Source organism: Pleurodeles waltl, chromosome 2_2, assembly GCF_031143425.1.
Source record: "Pleurodeles waltl isolate 20211129_DDA chromosome 2_2, aPleWal1.hap1.20221129, whole genome shotgun sequence".
NCBI lineage: Eukaryota > Metazoa > Chordata > Amphibia > Caudata > Salamandridae > Pleurodeles > Pleurodeles waltl.
This window is the reverse complement of record NC_090439.1, coordinates 1,136,419,778-1,136,445,629: the sequence shown is the minus strand read 5'-3', so window position 1 is coordinate 1,136,445,629 and position 25,852 is coordinate 1,136,419,778. Positions and strand designations below refer to the sequence as shown.

The window sequence follows — 25,852 nt, the reverse complement described above, 5'->3', positions numbered from 1 at the left end:
TGTCCAGTAATTAGAAAATATTGGGGAGATAGAACTTGAAGAAGTAACTGGGCGTGGTGACTTGGACAATGCAGAGTGTTGCCTATTGGGACACTTTCATCACCCGAAAGGTGAAAGACCAGGTGCCAGATTTCTAGATATCACACTCCTATTGGCAAGGTGGGCATTAGCTATATCACAGAAGCCACAACCTGTCCTCTCCCTCCTGATGACCAGGTGAAGAAAAGAAATAGTGAAATGGACCGGTGCGGACAGCACAGTTATTGATGCCGAGGAAAACAGAGGACATAGAATATACCCCATAACTTAAAAATGGGATGAGGTAGCACAGGCTTTCCTCACTTATATCAGGAATGATGAAAACACCCATAAGGACTGCATGATTTGAACAAGATTAGCAACACCAGCTGAATTAATATGACAAAGATACTGTGCCCTGAATACAAATCATCTACTAAAAGTTAAAGTGTACTAAAGAGACAACTCTCACACGGATAGTACCAGTTACTTCTGTAACTACTGCAACATATATGAGAAATGTAAGAAGGGTATACCCACCTGCAAAGTTCCTTACAGCTCTGAAATACAGGTCACAGAAATGAACAAGCAAATGCATTAGTAATACCCAAGAACACAGTGAGCAAGATGACAAATACAAATTGAATCCCTGTGACAGGGATAATGTAGAAATTGAGTATCTGATACCACTTGCATTGATTTGCAGTAAAGAGTTGTATCTAGTGATTTGCACAGTATTAATCTGTAAAGGAATAAGCAATGAAAATAAGAAAATGATAACCTGTGTACAGCTGTTTAACTGAGGCATTTTGGAAAGACATGTAGTTTACCTTTAAAAGAAGAGAAAAAAAAGAGTTCTAAATGGAGGCAGTGCTTGAACATTGACCAATCACCATACTGATGCCCACCTCCAAGAAGCGCAGGAAGTCCTACTTGAAGTTGTAAAAAACAACGTCTTGTTTTGGAGGTGGTTTCTGAGTGTGTGGGGTTCATGTGCAGCATTACTAATCATATTAAGTTAACTGCAAGTGTGTTTCCAGACTATGACTTACACTCCAAGTGGTGTCTCTAGTATTGCCCCTGGGCTCTCAACTAAACATGTGCTTACCACATTCTTTACAGTGCGGTTACTCCCCTCACTCCCTCCTCCTCAGCATGGCTCCTCAGATGAGTTAACAAGGATACCCTCCAAATGAAGCTTTATAAACATACTCTACACCATTAAGGCTTCTCTCCAGTATGCATTCTCTGATGCTTTAACACATCTGACTTCTCAGTGAAGGTTTTCATACAATCAGTAAACTCAAATGGTGTCTCTCTAGCATGGCTTCTTTGATGCTGTATCAGATGTTTTTATCACATTCTGTGCACTGATAAGGTTGTTCCCCAGTGTGGATCATCTGATGTTTTAACAGAGATAATCTCCATGTGAAGCTTTTCCCACAATTTGTACACCAGAATGGTTTCTCTCCAGTGTGAATTCTGTGATGACTTAAAAGATCTGAGCTCTGGTTGAAGCTTTTCCCGCATTCTGTACACTGGTATGGTTTCTCCCCAGTATGACATCTCTTGTGCTTTTCAAGATCCCCTCTCTCAATGAAGCGTTTGTCACATACTGTACACTGGTATGGCTTCTCCCCAGTATGGATCTTGCGGTGTCTTGCTAAATGTGAGCTCTGAGAGAAGTTTTTCTCACACTCTGTACACTGGTATGGTTTCTCTCCAGTATGGATTCTCTGATGTGTATAAAGAACTGAACTTCGACTGAAGCTCTTCTTGCACTCTGTACACTGGTATGGTTTCTCCCCAGTGTGACGTCTATTATGCTTTTGCAGATCCGATCTCTGAATGAAGCTTTTGTCACATACTGTACACTGGTACGATTTCTCCCCAGTATGGATTTTCTGATGCAGTAATAGATGTGATGACACAGCAAAGCATTTCTCACACTCTGTACACTGGTACGGTTTCTCCCCAGTATGGTTTTTCTGATGCAGTACTAGATGTGATGACAGAGCAAAGCTTTTCTCACACTCTGTGCACTGGTACGGTGTTTCTCCAGTATGAACTCTCTGATGCTTTACCAGACAAGACCACAGTGCGAAGCTTTTCCCACACTCTGTGCATTGGAATGGCATCTTCCTAATATGAATGAATATGCCTGTGGAGTTCTGACCTTCGACAAAAGCTTTTCTGCCAGACTATACAGTGATCTGGTTTCTCTTCAGAATGAAAAATCTGATGTGAGTAAAGATGTGAAGCCTGAATGAAGCTTTTATGGCACTCTGTACATTCGTGTGGTTTCTCCACTATATGGATTTTTTGGTGTCTTGATAAATTAGACCTATGAAAGGAGTTTTGCTCACACTCTGTGCACTGGTATGGTTTCTCTCCACTACTGATTCGGATGTATATGAAGAATTGAGCGTTGACTGAAGCTTTTTGTGCATTTTGTACCCTGGTATCGCTTCTCCCCAGTGTGATAACTACTATGCTTTTGCTGATCCGATATCTGAATGAAGCTTTTGTCACATACTAAACACTTGTATAGTTTCTCCCCAGTATGGATTTTCTGATGCACTACTACATGTGATGATACAGCAAAGCTTTTCTCACAATCTGTACAGTGGTACGGTTTCTCGCCAGTATGGACTCTCAGATGCTTTACCAGATATGACCACTAAGTAAAGCTTTTCTCACACTCTGTACACTGGAATGACATCTCCTTAATATGGATGATATGATGCTTGTAAAGTTCTCAGCTTCTACATAAGCTTTTCTGGCAGACCATACACTGTTATGGTTTCAGTTCAAAATGAACAATCTGAAGTGAGTAAAGATGAGAAGCTTGAATTAAGCTTTTATGGCACTCCTTAGATTGGTATGGTCTCCTGCCACTGTGGAATTTCTGATTCTTTGAAAGAAGTAACCTCAAAGTGAGGCTTTTGTCACACTCTGACCACTGGTATAGTTTCTCATCAGTGTGGAACAGATTAATCCTCCATTTGACGAAGCCTCAAAGTGAAGCTCCCTGATGAGTTACCCGATAATGAAACATGTCACGACTAGTAGGTGAGGGCAATTTTTAACAACCTAGTGTTGTTTCCTAACAGATGTTGCTCTGGAATTTATAGGAGCACCATCTACTGTATTCCTCCTTTTCCTACGTTGTGTGCACATCTGTTACCCAAGGTGTCATACAAGTGGTACTTTTCTGGCACACTGTCCTGGTATGGTTTGTCCCCAGTGTGAATCCTATGACGTGAGCGGAGACTTGGCGAAAGCTTTTCTCACATACTGTATATTGGTACAGTTTCTCCCCATTGCGATTCTCTGATGTGAGTGGAGATTTGACAGAAGCTTTTTTCACACACTGTATACTGTTGTGGCTTCTCTCCTGTATGACTGCTTTGATGAATGTAAAGATGTGCACTTCGACTGAAGCTTTTCTCACACACTGTACACTGGTACAGTTTCTCCGCAGTGTGAATCCTATGATGTGAGTGGAGATTTGACAACTTTTTTCACACACTGTATACCGTTGTACTGTTGTGGTTTCTCTCCTGTATGACTTCTTTGATGAATGTGAACATACACACATTGACCGAACCTTTTCTCACACACTGGGCCTTGGTAAGGTTTTTCCCTAGTATGGATCCCTTCATGATTTAACCAAGCCTATAAGTGAAACTTTTCTTACACCCTGCACACTAGTATGGTTTCTTCCAAGATTTGGTTATGCGGTACCAGATCTGAATTCCGAGTGAGGCTTTTCTGGCACCCTATGCACTGCTACAGTTTCACCCGTATGGATTCTTTGACGTATTACCAGATCTGACCTTCACTGGAAACTTTTCTCATACCCTCTACATTGGTATTGTTTTCCTCAGTGTGGATCCTTTGTTCAATTAACAGTCGGCCTACAAATGAAGCACTTCTTACAGGAGTACTTTCTTTTACAGGAGCACCTTCAGAAGCTGTGAATGAGAAAAAAATGCTTGTGACTTTGGGGTAAAGAGGGATCAGGAATGTACTTATTTATACATTTTTGTGTTATGTATATGTAACTTTTCCTTCATCTCTAGCGTAAAAGGCCTTTGACCCATCAACTATATCATTTTGCACAATGCCCCTGTGTGTGATACAACACAACGCTTCAGTTATTATTAGCCTATATTGTTTACAACAGTGTGTATATGTTTTATGCATACAATGCTCATGTAGTGCAGTTTCTTCTGGCATCATCCCAGAGTAATCCATGCGCTGTGCTAGCATTGACTGCACTGAGACTTTGTGCATGTATGGGACTATTGGCTGTGAGCAGTTAGGGTGCTAGGCTATGTGGGAAAATACCTACATTACACAATGTCACTGCTCACACTACAAAGCTACACAATTAGTTTGCAACTAATGCAAATAAAAGCACAGCTTGCAGTAACCATATATGGAGAAGTCCAGGTGAGTACACCATTTATTGTCACTGTTAAGAGAGAGGAGCAGGATGACCCATTCAAGTCTTCACCTTTTGTGAGCCATGCTCCCTTCCCACACTCGACAATGATAATAAATAACATACTACACACTGTCGGTGTATGTACTATGTGCATTATCTAAACTGCTATGGTTGTAAACCAATATATAACTTGTCCCCCACAATTTGCTAGTTGCATCCTGTTCCACAAGGCATTCTCTGACATGGCACAAGTTATTCAGCATCAATGCAGCAAAGGTGTTATTTATTTTGTCAAATGTAACCAGGAACGTTCTTGATTTGGTAACAATGTGCCAGTCCTTTATTGACAAAGAATGGATAAATTATGAAATGGTTTAAGATTTTTTTTTAACAGAAAACCAACTACATCTCATCTCCTCGCCTACTGGTTTGCTGACATTAAGACAATGTTCAACAAATATTGTGGCATCAAATATTGAGAGCTGAGGTAGGCTGGTGGAGTCAGCTGTTGCATGCTATGAAGGTATTCGGAGTGAAATTTAGCATGTCCTATTCTTGGTAGTGACTATGCACACGGCATGTGAACTTCTGATTAATCTCAACACTCAAATTGAGTCACAACAGCAAGATAGGAAACATGGAACGTGTGGTCTCAAAAGGCCTCTGATATTCTTGCCAGTTGAACCAGACAAAACTGTAAAGCCAACAGGGCAACATATAGTAAAAATATGTATCAAGAATACCCACTCCTGCAATGAGAAAAAGTGTATAATGTATTAAAGTCCGTGCCAATAAGGGAGAATATTGCACAAAACTGTCCCACAAGAATTTCCAAATATATCGCTCAGACTTGACAGTGGATCATCTGGATGTTTTATGGACAACACCTTCATTCCAACTATCTTGCTACAGTTTCCAGAGAAGACCACAAAAGAAGCCACCTGAGGGATCGAATGGAAACCATTGTCTTCTAGATGTATTACTTGAGAAACTGAAACCGTGTTTCTGGCCACTTCTAATGGACTTAATGAATCTCCGATAGCTGATATAACCAAAGCACCCTGGATCTGCAACATCCCCATATTTATGAGAACTGCCCCAATGCTACTTCGACTTAAGAAATAATTGAAGATACACCTCTTTAAAGGACACTACCTAAGAGTGCAGAAACCAGCCAACTCTCCTTTTACTTGTTGACTATATGATTTTATTCGACCCTGTACAGCCTTATGCTGTCTAGGTTGCACTATACAAATACTACATACATGCATATATATATATATATATATATATATATATATATATATATATATATATTGCAGCAGTACGCTCTGTGTCTTGGTAAACACAGAAAAACTCGCACTACCAGGGACGTTGATGTGATGAATTTTATTCACAACAAAGCTGACCCGTTCGACTTTCGTCTTTGTGAAAGCCGATCGTACTGCATAAATATTGACTGGGTCCTGCACCCACTGCTCAGTACTTACCCCAAAAGGTGGATGTGATCGAAGTTTTACAGGAACAGCAGTCTGACTATATACATTCTCATTGTAAAGGATTAGAATATGGACATACGTTGAGAGCAGACGGCTCAAGTGGATGCCCACAAGATCAGACCATTGTATGGTTCCTGCTTTCATCACTTGCTAGGGTCTCTGCATCCTTATCCCAGAATGTGTTTTAACTCTGGTGAACTCTGCAAGTGGATTTTTTCAGTGTTTGTTGACAAGGTTCTGACTGGGTGTTTCGAGGTCAGGAAAGTGTTTCCAGGTTCTCCCTGGACATGTTGGTTGCTCTATGCCATTAGAATGAAAACCTGCAGCCCGTACTGTGACCTTACTCACCTCCCAACTTTCCCTTGGTGGATACTGGGAGCATATTTCCATATTGTCTGACCGAATGGATTGTTATCAGTGGCCATGGACCATTCATCTTTGGAACTGGACAAGTTCTTCGTTGATGCTAAGTGTAAATCTGTTCAGCAATTGTTGCTTTAGCTGTAGTTAAGAGCAACATTTTCTATAGGAGCTAAAATGGGAGATGCAACTTTGATGCGTTTGACCCCTCCTAGCCCATAAAACTATTTTTTCTTGCACAAATGATCACAAAACTTTGCATGCCAAAATAGACACAGTAAATTGAGGTGTGCCAAATGTTGAGCAGATTTGTCAAAGGGTACCACATTACTACGATATATGGACTGTAGTTAGGTATTTTATGACCTTGAGCTAGGCAGCAGGCAGAGGGCAACTTGAATCTACACTATTAAAATGCTTACACTCTGGAGTGTATGAATTATAGATCAGTAAATGCCCATTTAGTACAAGTATATGGGTTGTGAGGGTGAATGAGTTGTGAATTCAGTTTGTTGTGTGCTGTGCAGTGGCGTAGCGTGGGGGGTACAGGGGGGGCCGGCCGCACCGGGCGCAACATCTGGGGGGGACTCGAGTGCTAAAATCCACGGGTTAGGGGGCGCAAATTACTTGCCTTGCCCCAGGTGCTGACAACCCACGCTACGCCACTGGTGCTGTGTAAGCTGATGTTGAGGAGTGGCTGTATCTTGATGTTGTGCTGTTATGATCTTTTGTGCTGTAATGTTGTAATGTGTAGTTGGCATTTTATTGTGTTGTCTTGTTGAGTTGTGCCCTGTTATTGTACGTTCTGTGTGATAATATTGTAAAATAGAACTGCGGTGTTGCATTGTTATGTTACTCTTATGTTGTGGTTTTACTGTCATGTGTTATTCTCGGTAGACAGGCTTTTTTTCCTGTGTCACAGTCGAATCACTAATTTGAACATGGAAGGCCACATTAGTTATGTGATGTATGTGTTGTTTGCACCGTGAACCATAGCTGGTGAATTGCAGTGTTTTTACACATGTGAGACAGAACCATATCACCATCTTTCAACTGTGTTTTCATACAGTGGATTTCATTTTTTTATGACTCAATTTTCAACCCCTGCTGTGCACTACCTATACAGCAGGTTTTGGTGCAGGGCCTGACCCCAAACCCCTGCAATAGGTAAAGCACCACTGGCTGTGGCCTTTAGCAAGGCATGTACCATTTTCTGCATTTTATTCTATTATGGGCCTTATGTTTTCCATTCGTCTTGGTACTCATGAGCTCCCCCCTTGGGGTGACCCCCAATCTGAACTGCCGTATTTAGTGGAAATCTATCCACAGGGTCAAAAGGTATAGTTAAAGTTCAATGGAAAGCACGACTGAACCATTACTACAAAGTGGTGACCACTTCATAGATCATTTGTTATGTTATTATGATTTATAAAGCACAAAATAATCCCCCCCCAGAGGGTCTCTGTGCTATTGCATGCTATTACCGGTCAGTAAACACCCGAGGAGTTAGAAGAGCCAGGTACTGAGAAATGTCCTCAATAAGGCTGTAAGACCTGCCATCCTTGGGGTGGTCGTACCCTAGACATTTTGTCTTTTACCTCCTGTTTTGCTGCTGTATCTTGTTGTTGGCCTTAGGACTGCAACCAGTGCTAAGGTGAATGCACTTCTCCCCTAAACATGGTAACATTGGTTTATCCATAAATGGCATATTTAGTTTACATGTAAATCCCTTGTAAAGTTGTATACCATATTCCCAGGGCCTGTAAATTAAATGCTACCAGTAGGCCTCCAGCACTGATTGTGCCACCCACTTAGGAAGCTCTATAAACATGTCTCAGGCCTGCCACTGCAGAGCCTGTGTGTGCAGTTTTACTGCCATCGCAACTTGGCATCCAAAACCTCTTGGAAAGCCTTAAACTCCTCTTTTCTTACATACAAGCCACCCTTAAGGTAGGCCCCAAGTAGCTCATAGGGCAGGGTACCATGTAAGCAGGGGTGTGGAATTTAATAAAATATCTACTTGTCCAAGGGACAGGTTGCTTCTTAAATCTACTTATCCTGGAAAAAAAATCTACTTGTCATTTTGGTGCTATGTAGTGTGGCAACAAATTATTGCAGCAATCTCACTATGTAAGAGCTCTGATAATAGCTTGATTAGGCCAGGGTTAATACTAGCAAATTCAATCCTCACTATAGCAATTTTCCTATTTCACCACCTTTCCGCAGCTCTACATTCTGGGGCTGGAGGAAGTAGTAAGCAATAGTTCCAGGGCTGGAATGCCCTTAAGTCTTTACAAACCTACTAACTTGCATGTTTTAAGGATTTTCACCATCTCTTCTCTAATCTTTTTCCGTACTGAAAAAGGTTGGTAATTTACTCCTGACAAGGGATGAAATAGAAGTTCTTCCAGGGTTGGGAAAAAAGTAGTTGGAGGGAAATTTAACTTGTAAAGGCTCAATAGATTTTCGCAAGAGCAAATCTACACATGCATATTTGCTCATGGTAAAATACAGTTCATAAATATTTTCTAGATGTACGATTTCCTGGTCTATTTCTGTAAATCCTTGTAAATTCATCCAGGCCACTAATTCAAAGGCATTTACCATGGGTGCACTTTTGTGACTTTCTTTAAGAATTGGGTCCCCAATTATGTGTGGCGTTAACCAAGACCCTTTGTTTTTATTCAAAATCTATCTATCTATCTATCTATCTATCTATCTATCTATCTATCTATCTATCTATCTATCTATCTATCTATCTATCTATCTATCTATCTATCAGCTGGCTTTACCGTGAGTGATAGCATTCTGCTTTTCCACAAGGAGCATATTGGCACACAAAGTAGTTTGGTTCAGTGCCAGACCAAAAAACATTATTTTCTTTCTGCCAATGTTTATTACAATGCTGAGGGCCTGGCAGCTCCCACAACAATAAAGCTATGTCAAAACAAGACACGCACTGATAAAACCAAAAGATTGACAAATAATGCTGGATCTGTTGGCTTTGCCAGTGCTTATTTATGTTCATGTTTCCCATAACCTTGTTGAAAAAGGTTACATTGATTCTCCATTACGAATATTTTTGGGAAATACTAGCATGCATCAACACATTTTACTAAATAATGCTTCAAAGAAATAGTACCTAAAATGTCATAGTAATTTAGCAAAACGTTTTTTTCCTACTTGCATTTTTTTTCTGAACATTTTATTTTGAAGGCAAAGAATCATCTATCCTGCTTACAAGCTTCTGCAAACATTTGCATCTAAACAGAGAGCATTATGGGAGCATTATTCATAGCCTCATATTGTTTAAGTTTTCAAACCTGTGTACACTTTTTATTTTACTGGAACCACTATCAGTAGTGTAGTGTGACCTTATAATATTTATTTAGAGCGCTCACCCTCATAATAAAGGCTTTGCATTAATGAACCACAAATACAAGTTTGAACAGCATTAACATACAGACACAAATATTACTTCAACTGCAGACAGTTCCCTTTCCTGTAAACTGACAACCAAAGGGTCTGTTCTGCCGGGGGTTGGGCCTACTTGTCCAAGGGCAAAATAAACATGAAAACGTGTTGTCCTTGACCCCAAACAATATGTCCTGGGCGTCAGGCTATAGGAATTCCACACCCCTGCATGCAAGTAAAAGGCAGGATATGTACTTTTGAGTTTTACATGTCCTGGTAATGAAAAACTACCAAAGTCGTTTTTCATTACTGCAAGGCCTGCCCCTCTCATAGGCCAGAATTGAGAATTCCTTAAAATACTTTTAAGCTGTAATTCCTGATTGGAGCAGAGTAGCTACATCATGTTTAGTATCATTGGAATGGTAATGATAAATCCTGTTTATTGATAAAGTCAAATTTATTATTACTATTTTAGAAATGCCACTTTTAGAAAGTGGGCATTTCTCTGCACTCACTGCCCTGTGTGCCTACAGCCTATCTCCAATACAGGTCTGGCCTGGACTAGGTGACAGTTACACATATGCATTCCCTTCAGACACCCACAACACAGGACACTCAACTGCATCTGCAGTCATCTGCATGATAGGTATTCCTAGGGAGGAGATTACAAAGGGCTTGCACTTACACTTCAAAGGGTGGTGGCCTGAGCCCACACAAAGGGGCTGATCACCTCCCACTGATAGTCTAGAGTTGGGGTTGGGCTGGAAGGGGGGACCTGTGCACTTCAGAGAAACCTTTTGAAGTCCTATCCCACATCAAAGGCACTTTTAGTATAAGTACGGGGTCTCTGACCCCCAAACATCAGTACACTCAGGACCTGAAGGAGTAAAAGATGCTGTACTGGAGGATAGCCACCTTGCTGATCCTGAAGGTTTCAATGAACTGCTGCCATGCTTTGCTGCACTGCCCTGCTGACCTCTGTCCTGCAGACCAAGAACCAAGAGCTACCACTAGGTTCAGGATGACTCCAAGGGCTTGTCCCCTGTTTTTGTGATGTCCCAGAGACATGAAATGCCTTGTTCTCTTCATCTTATTTCACCCTTCCGAGAACCGGCCTAGAGTCAGCACTGTTTATCCTGAGCGTGTTGGGCCATCTTGTGCCGTCACCAAGTCAGTGCAGCTGGTGCCCTTAACTCTGCAGACCATCGGAAAACTCTCCTAAGTCGTTTTCCCTCATCGGAGTGTGTGGTGCAGCTTTGTGCAGTCTTCAACCCTCAAAGCAGGCACCTGTGACTTTACGGCCCATCTGAGTGTGAGACGACTTTCCCTTGGTTCTATGCTCTCCCCGCTGAGCACTGTACAGCTTCCCCATTGTGCTGTTCACCAGGAGAGGTGGGCCCAAGCAACACAAGAACCCTCCCCAGACACCACCAGCATCCCAACAGGTACAGGGCACGACTGTTTACAGAAAGGAGTCATTAAGTCGAGCACGCAAGCACTTTCACCTATTGCAAGTATTGTGGGCTTTTAAACACGCCCATCACTTTCATACATTCCTGGGCTTGCCTTTCAAAAATTACTTGATGTTATTGGTAGATATTTACATTTGTCCCACCTTGAGGCTGTTTTTGTCAAGCCTTGCGGTCTGCCCCTGTTACATGGATTACTGCAAGATTGCCGATATACTTCAGAATGTGCGAACTTGGAGGGGCGGAGTCTGGCTGCCGTCTGAAATGGCCGCCTCAACGTAGAGCTCAAGGCTCCAGGGAATAAGGATTACCCAAACAGCTGTCAAAAAGCCTCCTTGGAGTCAGAATGAAAGGAAATATACGTGTGATAACAGCAACATAGAGATGCCAGTTAAAACGGAGTTCTTAATTGAAGCCCTGAAGCCGGGCTACAAAGGCCCCTCAGCTGAGCAAAGAACAACACTTTCTGTCAGGACACAGAGTCAGCTGCTGAAGAGATAAGGGGCTTTCTTCCTGTTTAAACTGGGAGGCTGCACCAGGGGAATTAAATAACTGTTGACCTTTGGTATAAGTGGAATTCCCTTTCTTGAAAGTTGAAAGGCTGCTGTTCGGGGAAACATATGGACTTTCACTTCTGAGGTATTTCTCTTCATGTGACAGTTTAGAGTCTGCTACGCAATTAAGTAAACGCTGGAATTCCTGTCAGCAGAGGGTGTAAAGCGAATCTGGATAGGCAGGCAAAAGATGTGAGCTATTTCTGATGCACTGGTTTTCAGGGACACCTGTCTGAAAGCATTCAGTCATTATTTTTTAAAATTATAGAAGTCTGTGGCAAAAACTAATTCTGTCAGGAAACACAGCCAGCTGCTGGTGAGATAAGTGAAAAGGCTGCTGTAAGAGAAGCCTCTGACAACTCTCAACTCTGAGGTATTTCTCTTCACTTAACTGTTCAGGATCCATTACGGGATTATGTAAGCGCAGGACTTTCTTGTCTACAGGTGTGTGGCGTAAATACAGTTTGGCAAGTGAGTGTTGTACACCATTCCTACAGCTGACAGAGTTTGTGAAAATTAGTCATTCTATCAGGAATTCTGCTTCTGAAGAGATATGTGAAATTCCTTTCCTTGAATGTCGAAAGGCAGCTGTATGAGAAGCATATAAACCTTCACTTCTGAGATATTTTTCTAAATTTGACAATTCAGACTCTACTACGAAATTAAGTAAACGCCGGAATTCCTATCAGCAGAGGGGGTAAAGTGAATTTGGGTAGGCAGACGAAAACTGTACAACATTTCTGATGCACTGTTTCTCAGCGACACCTGCTTGAAAACATATAGCCATAATTTTAAAATCCCAGATGTCTGTCACCATTTACAGTGTTAATATCTACCTACTTTGTGAGTCAATTAGATATCATATTGGATTACTAAGCTGTACTTATTTATTGTCTTCTCTAACATTAAAATATAACAGTATGGCCAGTGGAAAATTTAATAGAAAGCCTTTGTTTACACAAGTAGTAGGGAACACTGTACCTCCAGGCACGTCTACTATTGTCCCACAAGACATTGCTTCTATGGACCTTATTTTAAAAGAGATCTCTGCCGTGGGGCAAAGATTGGGATCTATGGATGTAAAAATTTCAGATCTCGCAACAGAAATGAAGACAATACGGATGGATCTAAACTGTTTTCATACCAAAGTGGAAATTTTAGATCAAAGAACCACTTTTTTGGAAGAGAAATTAGATAATGCAGAGTATTGGGGTCCGGATATCTGGCACCTAAAACAAAAAGTTATAGATTTGGAAGACAGGGCCTGAAGAAATAACATTCGTTTTTATGGAATTCCAGAAAAAATGGAAGTCAATAATGATGTGAAGAACTTGCTACTAACGTTAATACCGCGGCTACTGAACATATCTTTTGAGCATCCCCTTGAGTTGCAGAGAGCTCACAGAATTCGATCAAGAACTTCAACTTCAACTCTTGAATCTAGACCTCGATCGATTATAGCATGTCTCTTACGCCATGAACAGGTCCGCCAAATATTAACAGCTGCTCGTAAACATGGTCCGTATGACTTGGAAGGCCATAAAGTATTTATTGCTGCAGACTTCTCCACTGAAACCAATGCCAAACGAAAAGCGTTCCTGCAACTTAGGCCAAGACTTCACAAATGGGATATCAAATATGGTCTTTTAGAACCTGCCACAATGTGGATCACAATCAATTGGAACTCAAGGGATTACACAGAGCCTGAGGATCTGGTACGCTTCCTGGACAGTTTGTATGACCAACATATGGGCTCAACGCCACTGGACAAAACATCTATGAATAGTCCGCTTCAATTACCGAAAGATCCACAAAGCCATCGCACCGGTAGATTACACGTCCGTACCTTTAAGAAACAGTTTGACAGAGATAAAGCAGTCCACTGCGTAAAGTCACTCACACAGGAAAATCCCAGAGACAAATCGAGATCACCTCTAAAGTCACCCACGTCTTTTAATAAAGTAACTGATGCTCAACCTTCCACTATCACTTCTTCCAGCTAGATGAGTATATTTATACATGCTATGTATTAATATAATGTTATTAGTGTTTTACTACAATTATTAATTCTAATGGATATGATTTATTTCCAATCCTCATATATTGCTGTTCAATAACCATGTACATTTCCTACTGTGTTTGTATTTGCAGATTTTCTCTTGGATAGATTTTATAACTCCATGGAGTGTTTTTCGTATAATTTATTTACCATGAGTGGTTTTCCTTTCCTCCCCTCCAGAGTCTGGGTTTCGAACTGAGGTTTAGACCCACCGACGAAAGATACATATTATTTGATCTGCAGTGTTCTTTTACATTCTAGCACTTAGAACGGTGTACTTACACTATTTAGAGTTTAGTGTTAACAATATTTTATGATTATAGTTCCACATATTGGTTTCAGGTTTACTATACTCCAGATAGGTTTTTTTTTTTTTTTTTTTTCCTCCAGTAAGTTCTCATTATCACATTACCATATAATTTATCTACTTCCTTTTCCCTTTTTTTTAGCATTTTGACTCTGTTTCACACAGTACAAATATACTCTAACATTTTTAGTCATCATCATGACAACAAGTCCTATGCAAATTGTCTCTCTCAATGTCAATGGCTTTACTAATTACATTAAAAGGAAGAACATTCTTTCCTATTTAGCCTCCAAACATACTGACATTGCTCTCATCCAGGAGACTCATCTATCTGATATAGAATCAGAAAAATTAAAACGAGATTGGGTAGGCCAGATACTTTACAGCTGCAAATCCCCTTCTCACATATCAGGAGATGCTACATCCCACACTACTACTAGGAAAAGTGGTGTAGCCATTCTAATACGAAAAACACTGCAATGCCAAATACTTCAGTCATGGTCAGATGAGGATGGTAGATTTGTTTTAGCGAAGCTTAAAGTTGGTAACAATATATTAGGAGTGGGTTCCATATATGCCCCTGTTGGGACTAAAGCCCCCTTTTTCCTTCATCTAAATAGAATTCTAACAGAAATGGGAATTTCCAGAATAGTTTTGGGTGGCGATTGGAATCTTGCGCCAGATGTGATCTTAGACAGGACAGGTCCCCTGGACACAACTCATGGTAGAGATAGAGCCATACTAGGAGACATCAGAGAAGATCATGGTTTGATCGATATCTGGCGTTTACTACATCCATCAGATAAGGGGTTTACATATCACTCTACAGTACATGATTCCCATTCTAGAATAGATTACTTCCTTATTTCACATTCTATTACACCACAAGTACTAGATTGTGATATTTTAGAAATTGCACTGTCGGATCACGCTCCTATCAGTCTCCAGCTTGATTGGGGTCTGAAACGCCCTTGTAGGAAACCATGGCGATTAAACATATCGCGCTACAAACTACCGGCAGAAAAGTCACAATTACAATCACATTTGACTACTTATATGAAAGATAACAAAGGATCAGTTTCTTCTCCACAAATCTTATGGGCAGCCGCAAAAGCCACTATTAGGGGGCAAATTATGAGGGATTCTGCAATAACAAATAAACGCAGAATAGAACAACAGGCCATTTTGGAAAATGATATCAAAACACTAACACATACTCATTTTAGTAATCCAACTGAAGCTTCCAGATGCAGATTGGAAAAAGCGAAGATGGAACTTAATACACTATATACTTCCAAAGCAGAATATATGCTATATAGACTTAAGGCTCGCAATTATGAACAAGGAGAAAAAGCAGGCCGTTTACTAGCGGCACGATTAAAACAGCGAGAAGCTATGACAGCTATTCCAGCTATATATAACCCTGAGGGTAAACTAATAACTGAGACTCAAGCAATAGCTAATACGTTTGCAGATTATTATACCAAGTTATATAGTTCAGAAGTTGATGATGAACTCCTCAATGAACAGGAATTCTTTGATAAAATAACACTACCCTGTCTCAATGAACAGGACCGGCTCATACTGACTGGCGAAATAACAAAGGATGAAATTGCGCAAGCAATCTCCAGTCTCCCATACAATAAAGCACCGGGAGAAGATGGTTTTCCTGGGGAATTTTACCGTTGGGTAAAAACAGAAACAATAGATGCCCTTTATGAGGTTTATAAAGAAGCAGAGGAAACTGGTAGTCTCTCCTCACTCTCAAATAAAGCTATCATAACTGTCCTTCCCAAACCTGAGAAAGATCCATTATACTGCAGTAACTATCGTCCGATATCTCTTCTGAATACAGATTCGAAGCTATTAGCCACCATTCTTGCCAAAAGACTCAAACAAGTTATCTCTAAACTCATACGTAATTCTCAAGTTGGATTCATGCCAGGCAGAAACTCTCGTAGCCATCTCCGCACTTTGGCTCACATACTTTGGTTTTCTAAGGATGCTGGAGAAGACAGAGTAGCATTATCCTTAGATGCCGAAAAGGCCTTTGACCGCATTGAATGGAGTTATATGTTCTGTACATTGCATAGGTTGGGATTAGGTGATGATTTTATCTCTAAGGTTAAATGGTTATACAAGACACCATCTGCACAAGTGAATTGTGGGGGTTTCCTTTCAAAAACCTTTTTAGTGCAAAGAGGTACCCGCCAGGGTTGCCCTTTATCGCCCCTCTTATTTCTTCTTGCACTTGAACCACTGGCTGCAGCAATAAGACAGTGTTCACAAATAGCAGGCATTCCTACACCAGCAGGCATCTCAAAACTACTTCTATACGCGGATGACATATTACTCACACTTACAGATCTACCTACTTCACTCTCGGCACTCATGTCTACTATTTCTCACTTCTCAAACATTTCTGGATACAAAGTCAATTGGAATAAGAGTGAAGCTCTCCCATTGTCCCGGGGCACAACAAAAGCAGCTATCTTAGGCTACAATTTTCAGTGGAAAGCGGATCGCCTGAAGTATCTAGGTATTTATATCAACACTGGTTTAGAACGTATGATTCAAGATAACTTAGATCCACTCATTGCTAAAACGAAGTCAGAATATGAAAAATGATCCCATCTTAACCTGTCCTTTTGGGGTAGAGTCCAGGCAGTGAAAATGATTATAGTGCCTCGTTTCACATATGTTTTAGGTATGTTACCTTTGACAGTTAAAATATCAATACTGCGAGACATTGACAAAGGTATTAAAACCTTTATTTGGGGATCTCTGAGACCTAGACTCAAAATCTCCAAACTGATTGCTCACAGGCGATCTGGTGGCCTTAGTTTACCATGCATTGAACATTACTATACAGCCCTCCATTTATCTCAATTGGTTTATCTTTGGCCAATACAGGATGACCCCCCACTATGGGATCTTATTGAAAAGCAATCTTTAAAGGTATCTTCAGGTTTGCAAATGTTTTATACTCATAAATCGCCTGCTTTACAAAGTTCTAACCCTATTATTCAGTCTATGCTTAAGATTTGGATACACTCCCACAAACTCCTTAAAAGTAATCCGAGGCTACATAATAAGGCTCCCATATGGCATAACGCTGATATTAGAATAGGGAAACAGACAATTTCCTGGGATACATGGGAGAGAGCAGGTATTCTAATGCTGGATCATTTATTCACTTTAGGAGGCGAGCTTAAAACCTTTACGATGCTTCAGATAGAATTTCAACTCCCTAGCTCTCAAAAGGGGAAATACTTACAATTGAAACAAGCTCTACTAAGTAGACTAGGACCATTTCCGTGGATACCTGAGGATTCCCCAGTCGTACAATACTTAAAAACTTGGGGGAAATTGAAAGGAGCAGTCTCTGGATTTTATAATCTCATTGTGCATAAACTACATTCATCACCATTACTAGCACAACTCCACGTCAAATGGCAAGGATTACTTAATGTAGCGTATTCCAATGAGGACTGGACGGATGTTGTTATGAACATGGATAAAGGAATCAGAGAGGCACGAATTAAATTTACTCTTTTCAAAATTCTTCATAATTGGTACTGGTCACCACAAAAACTCAAGGCAGCAGGTTTACTACACCATTCTACCTGTTGGAGGTGTCCTCATGAGGACTGTGATATCCTACACATTTTATTTCAATGTCCAGTTTTGACGGAATACTGGTCTTCTATAACTTCCTCTCTACACAGAGCTATACATGTGCCCATTCCTTTAACAGAAAAATTAGTTATATTACATGATGTTACTGATCTCCCAAATCTAACAAACCATACAAGAAGATTGATTGCTATTGCACTCACTGTAGCAAAAATTTGTATATTACGACATTGGAGAACACCACAACGTCCTACACATGATGAATGGCTTATTGAAATGTATAACATGGCATCATATGAAAAGCTGATTTACAGATTGCAAGATAATGTTGGGATTTTCATCAAAATTTGGAAACCCTTTCTAGCTAATACATATTCTATTAATATTCACACGTAAACGTTTTCTCATTCTTTGTCTCCTATCTTTATTAAGACATTTTTATTATTGTTTTGAGTCATGCTTTTATTAAGACAATTGATATCTCACCCATTAACACTGTTATTTTAAGTAGGACTTACTGTTCACCAATTCAACACTGTTGAATTGGCAGGAATATCTGCATTTGAAATGTTATATATGTGGATTTGCATGATATTACTATCTCGACTGTCTTCTAACAACCTATAATATATGGTTTAATACATATTGCATAATTCTTTCTTTCCATATTTTCTGTTATAGGTCTACTTCTAAGAGTTAATGCACAGTTGGATGCCTTATAAATAATCTCATATATTGCATTTATTGATATATGTATAATGTTTTTTTTTTTTTTTTGTGTTTAGAAATCTGAGAAGTTAATATTTCATAATATTTTTCATATATGGCCATAATTTGATGTATTGTTTCTCTATTTAACACAATCTGTATATTGACATGTACTTCTCAATAAACATATACAAAAAAAAAAAAAAGAACGTGCGAACTTGTTTTTTTTTTTGTCTCTCCCCTTTGTGCTGCATGGCGGCCATGGCACTCAGCGCGAACAGGCACAACAGCGTGAACTCCATTGGCGGTATTGGAGCGCTGGTCACATTGTTCACAGTTACCTAATCAGAGTAATTTCTTGTGGCTCTCCCTTTAAAACACTTGAAATTGGTAAATGCTTTAGGTAAAAACAAAGTGAAAGCGGCTCTCCAGGTACAGCGGGAGAGTCGACACTAGAATATTCACTGCACTATAGAAACTCGACCCATAATGGTTTGCAGGGCTTTACTTTTACAAAACATTTTTGCTCATAACTCAGTCTGTGGTGGTGCTGGGACAATGAGACCACCTACAAAATGTCCAGCACGTCGTACTCTGTCTGCATTAAGCGCTCTCATGGCTGGAACTTTTGTTCTACAGCTGAGAATAGCTTGCATTTTAAGGACCTTGTTTGTAATATCACTGCATTAGGCCTGCTACCCCTGAAATATGTAATGCAAAACGCCCTGTCGGGCTACATAGATGGTCATACTGCATTATTTAATGCCATTTTCTTTTTGTGTGGTTATGCTCTCCAGTAGCTACCTATATAGTTACATGACCATGTTTTTTACAATGCTATTTGCATTGTGGTGTCCTCTAGGGGCTGTTCTGAGCATTACAGTCATATCAACATACTAAAATATTTGCGGCATAGAAACTTGCCCCATTGTGCTTTGCAGGGCATTTCTTTTACAAAACATTTTAGCTCACAACTCAGCCTGTGGTTGTCCTAGGACAATGGGACCACCCTCAAAACAAGGACCACAATGTGCTCTTTCTGTCTACACCATCTCTGGGTCCCCACACTATGTTGGCTGGGACTCCACAATATTAACCCCTATCACCATTCATTATCTTTGTTTGTAAGCACTCTCATGGCTGGAAATGTTTTCCCACTGGGAAAAGTTATGTTTTAAAGGGCCTTGTTTGTAATATAATTGCAATAGGCTTGATAGCATTGAAAATGTGTAATACACCCTCTAATGACTATATATATGGCTATACTGCATTACCATCTCCCATATTTTTTTCATATAGTTATGCTCTTAAAGAGCTGACTGTGTGGTTACATGACCATGTTTATTCTAAATGCTATTTCTAGCATTGCAGTCAACATACTATAATATCCGTGGCAAGAAAACTCGCCACATAATGCTTTGCAGGGCATTCATTTTACAAAACTTTTTTGCTCATAACTCAGCCCGCCAAAATGCTCTGTCTATATCATCTCTGGGGCCCGACACTACATTAGTGGGGACCACAAAATAATAACCTCTCCCACAATTCAGTGTCTTTTAAGCTTTCTCATGGCTAGAACTTTTGTTTTACAGCTTCAAGAAGTTTCGTTTTAAAGGCCTTTTTTGTAATATCATTGCAGTAGGCCTGCTAGTCTAAAAACATCCTCTAGGGGCTACATATATAGTTACACTGCATTACTTTCTCCTGTTTTTTCATGGGGTTATGCCCTCTACGGGCTAACAAAATGGTTACAGGACCTTGTTTCTTACAAATGATATTTTTGTTATGGTGCCCTCGAGGGGCTGTATTAAGCATTACAGTCTATTGCCAAAAGTTTATTTCTGACAAAGGTTTATATGATAATTGTATATGTTTTAATAATCTCTCCTTATTACAAATATTACCATGATTTAGGCCAACTTAAAATCCTTATTACTCTATGACTGTTTGAGCACTCTTGATATGTTTGGGTGACCATTCTAGTTTATTTCTCCTCTGTGGCTGTCTTGTGTCTTTTTTGGGGAATTATGTTAGCCAGCCAGCAACTCTGATGGTGGGATGGTGAAAGTGGTATTTTATTGAAATTAGCGTAGCAGATTTAAAGTAGGATGCTAAATGGCAACATTTACATTTTTTGCTAAACTAGAGTAAGTAGGTAAATGGGAGTGCTTTAGTTATATGCAAGGCCACTGGAATTATATGGCAGAAAAAGACAAAATAATGAGGCAGGGTTGACCAACGTATGTGGCAAGAAACGTCCAATTATGAATTTACAATGCCAATAGCTCTAACTCAAGCAAATGCGAGACCTACTGCATTGAAAATGCTTGTTTTTAACTCACTGTTCCTCGCGACCAAGGAGCATCTGTCTGCTGTCAACTAGAAAACCAATTTCTAACATGGGCTAAGTCAAAACAGGATCGTATATGTAAGGGTAGCCTGTTCCAATGTTAGGGGGTCAGATATGAGAATGATCACCCCCATATCTGGCCGCAAGTATGAGGGAGGGCCTAGTAAGGTTGCATATTGGTACATAAAGCTGTAGCTTATTCCGCAGATAGAGGGGGCAGCCTTGAAAAAAGGGACCTATGTACAAGGCAGAGGAGTTTGAAGAGGGGACACTTTTTCAACGGTATCCAAAGCAAAGACTTGAGCGATGGGGAGCAGGGTGGTAGATTACAAACCAGGTGGGCAGCCGTGTTTTGTATCACCTGAAGTTTGGATAAAAGAGCTTAATTTGCTGCAACCATAAGTGTGTTGTCATAGATCAGGTGACTTACAATAAGTGCCTGAGTGAGGGATTTTCTGGTCTGAAACGGCAGCCACTGGAAGGCTCACCTGAGAAGGTGCATAATCCTGAAACAGGACCTAAAGATGGAATTTACCTCTTCTTTCATAGAGAGGTTATCGTCTTATCAGGATGCCCAGATTTCTAACTACCTTTTTAGGGGTAGGGGCCGGACCCAGCTCTGGAGACCACCAGCCTTCTGACCAAAGGAGAGAGTTTTTCCAACAATCAGAATCTCGGTCTTTCCAGTATTCAAATGAAGGAAGCTGGACAGCATCCACAGTGCTATTTTTTTTCATACCTTCACTGAATCTGATTTTAGCAGATTCAAGATTGTGCCCCATAGTAATGATAAGTTGAGTGTCCTCCGCATATGAAATAACTTTGAACCTGCATGATCTTATTACTTGAGCCAGGGTGGCTACGTAGATATTGTAAAGGGTGGGGCACAGAGATGAAGCCTGCGGTACCCCCCCTGTCCAGGGCCATAGTTCAAGAGTTAAAGAGATTTACTTACATCACATCATACATATACAGAAAACAAATTAAGCAGAACCAGAGCCCATTCTCTTTGCACAGGCAAAAAATGTGAAGCAATGAAGATCATCGTCAAGATCATCAATGGCAAGGGAATCTGTTGTAGTGTTAATAAACAGATTTGACTTTTGCACCTTAGTAATAAATGAATAAATCTGCACTTACTATTAATGTTACAATATACATGAAGTGTGGTCACCCAATCAATACACTGTGAAGCACAATATGTTTATGACAAGTGCTGAAGCTTTGGTTCCTTTCCTTTTACAGAGTTGAGCCAACACATTTCTCACTATACAGATTACTGTATCTGGACTTCCGACATTACTAGACCACTGCCCTTCCTGAGTTCCAAGAGTGATCGAAATCCAATGACTAGAACTAGAAAACATGACAGAACCAAAAGCCCTGAAAAAGCCTTAGCCTGACCAGCTGTATTGACTAAACCCTTTACATGATGAGAAACTAAACTGAAGCTGTAAGAACAGGCATTTGCAATGCAATAGGTCTTGCATTTGTGAGAGTTAGAGCTATTGGCATTGTAAATGACAATGGCCCTCATTATGTCCCTGGCGGTCTTCTGAACGGCAGGGCTCATGGTGGCGGTATTACCGCCAACAGACTGGTGGTACATACCGCCACATTATGAGATTGGCAGGCTGGCTGCAGCCAACCTGCCACTTCTCCACTCATACCGCCACCGGGCCGGTGTTGTCTATCTCCAGCCCGGTGGCCGACATAGTACCGCCCATGGCATTGAGTCGACCTACCACCATGGTTTTCGTGGCATTAGCAACGCCACGAAAACCATGGTGGTAGGCCCTACTGGTGACAGGGAATTCCTTCCCTGTCACCGGTAGGCCGCTCCCCCACCCCCTCCATCCAAACTAACCCCGTCCCCCTCTGATCCACTCACTCACCCCCCCATCCCTTCCGTTCCACTTACTCACCGCACCCCCTCCGATCCACTCACTCGCCCCCCACCCCCTCCGATCCACTCACTCACCTCCCCATATAGGGACACACCCATAGACACGAACACACCACACAACTGACTCCACAGCCACACACGCATACATCACTCCCCTCCCCCCACTGCAGTCACAGCGTCCTTCAACCCCCTCCCCGCATACACGCACACAGACACCCACACGCACCACGCATACACCCATTCACTTACACTGGCAAACATGCATTCATACACGCATACTTCCAGACATACTGCCACACATTCTTACACACAATCACACTGACATGCAGACACTCACTCACTTCACCATTCTTACACGCATTCAAAAACACGCATAAAACCACGCAACACAACACACAAATGCATTTACACACACATTTATGCACACACTCAGACACACACACAACAACACACCGCAGCCTCCCACACCCCTCCTCTGTCAGACGCCCGACTTACCTTGTCCGGAGAGGAGGTCATCTGGCAGGGAACGGGAAGAGGCACTGCTACCACCAGCAGAACACCACCAGGCCATATTACTGGTCATAATATAGCTAGCGGCGTTCTACTGGCGTGGCAGTGCTGGTGTTAGCAGTGCTAGGTTACCACCTTCCGCCAGTATGAACACTGCCGGATTTCTGTCCTTACCTTGACGGAAGTTAGGCAGTGCTCATAATATGGAGGACAGATGGTAGCCGCTGTGGCGGTATGTTTCCGGCCGTCACTGTGGCAGTAGGCGGTAGTTACCGCCAATGTTATAATGAGGGCTTATATGCCGATGATGTTTTAATTTAAATGACGGAACCTAGTGAGCCTGGCACGAGGAGCTTTCACCTTCTGCGCTGTTATGAGGAGGCCTCAGGGCTCAAAATGAACCCCACCAAATCTGTGCTGGTGCCATTGGCATTATCGCAGGACTGCTACGATTGGCAGGGTGTAGTGCCTATTCGCCGGTTGAGCTTCAATTATTTAGGTATATGGGTGGCTAACATGGTCCTTAAACTCGGCACAGTTGCTGTCTCGAACCAAGGCAGACCTGCAGCAATGGCAAGCACTGCCATTAAACGTTCTGGGCTGTGTGGTCCTATACAAGATGATGATAGTGCCGTGTATTTTAAATGTGACCCAGAACTTCCCGTTCCCGACTCCACAATCCTGGTTCCATACATTAGATAGAACTGCAACTTCATTCGTCTGGTATGGCTCGAGACACCGGATTGTACTGCAACACTGTCAGAGAGGGGTACAGGAGGGGGGGGGGAAGGGGCATGGCTAACCCTTATTTGTACTAACTAGCGACGCAGCTCCTGGTTGTGCATGACTGGTTTAATGGGGGGGGGGGGGCGATCCGGCTTATCAGCTGGAATTAGCTACACTTTTCTTTCTGCACATTCTAGACCTCCTCTATGGATCACCGCTTCCCCATGAGATGGACCCAGTGACTAGAGCAGTATTTCTTGCATGGCAGTCAGCCCTGCGTCACACTCAATGGAATAATGTCATTACTCAGCAGACCCCCTTCTGGCACGGCAAATGGCTAAACCATCGGCTGCATTGAGTGGGTTTGAGAGATGGGACTTGGTAGGCATTTCACAGCTTAGCGATGTGTGGAGGGGGGACTCGATGCAACCTTTTCAGGATTTGCAAACTGACTTTCAACTCTCCCGCACATAATTCTTTAGGTACCTACAATTCTGCCTTGCCCTGAGCATGCACTTATCCCGCACTGAAACACTACCTGAATATAGCCCACTGGAGGCCACATTACTAATGGGAGCACTGGAGAAAAAAAGGTGTCCCAAATTTACAAGATGTTAATTAACCATGCCCTGGGCAACCTAAATCATCTCAGAGACAAATGAGAGGGATGGCTGGGACCTATTGAGGAGGCAGACTGGATTAATGCGCTGATGGCACCTTGACTACTGGCGGTGTTGGCAAGGTTGCGATTGGTGCAAATGTATTTTTTGTATGGGTCATACCTTTCTCCCATCCAGCTGCACCAAGCAGGCCTCCGCCCCTCTGCTCACTGTCCTCAGAAGAAGTGGTGGACTTCTTTCATATTGTCTGGAAATGCCCACACATAGAGGTGTACTAGGGTAAGATATTCTGTGAACCGAACGCAGTGATGGGGAGGGAGCAACAAAATGTCCCCAAAACTGCAACTGTTGGATGCAATGGAGGGGCTGGAGGGCTCGAGGGCAGACTGCACATTGGTGGGAACCGCCCTATTGGTGGCAAAAAGAGACACTGCAGCCACTTGGAACTCCGCCACTGGCCCGTCCTTACGAAAATAGAGGCATGGAGTTGATTGGTGTGCAAGTCAAGAAAAATCGGTCTATGAGGCGAGGGGTTGTCCCCATAAACACACAAAGGTAAGGTACGGGGGAAATGGCTGGGTCTTCTCCCATGAACACTTAAGGTTGTGTGCTAAGTGCTGTACAATGGTAATGTTGAGACATCGTATTGTCAATTTATGCTGTCTTTATGATGTTAATTTTATGCTGGCAACGCCAGAACCTACCTGTGCATTTCTATCTCTCTCTCTTTTCTTTTTCTTTCCCTTTCTTTATATGAAACCAATGAAAGTTGTTTATTAAAAAAAAGTTTACAAGACAGTGAAAGGGTCTGCACCATAAAGTATACAAACAAAACAACCCTTACCTAAACAGCTCATGTTTCACTCAAAATGTATGCCACCTTTACACATATACACACACACACACACACACACACATAAATCTCCTCTGAAGAGATATCATACAAAGAGATTGAAACCAGAAATAGTGTGAGTGCACGTCACAGCCACACATTGCACAGCCTATGAGTAAACAAGTTTTAATGTCAATAGTAGGCGCATAACCGCGCTGTACTGCTTTGAAAAAGAGGGCTGTACCCTTGTTCAAAACGGTGGCTGTCAACAACATGCCTCTATGTACGACGTGTCCATGTAATGGAAAATGGTGGTACCACTTGATGCTGAATGGAACTGATATCACTGGCACACTAGCATGTGCTGGGATCTTTGCATGTGTTACGTCAAGGAAGTCCTCTGGGTAACAAGACTCGCAGAAACCTGGCAA

General features: G+C 41.6%; 1 pseudogene; it reads right to left on the bottom strand.

Annotated features, from left to right (window-relative positions):
- Nucleotides 1-1,239: 1,239 nt before the first annotated feature.
- On the bottom strand, nucleotides 1,240-22,542 carry LOC138278713 (zinc finger protein 271-like; annotated as a pseudogene).
- Nucleotides 22,543-25,852: the final 3,310 nt, after the last annotated feature.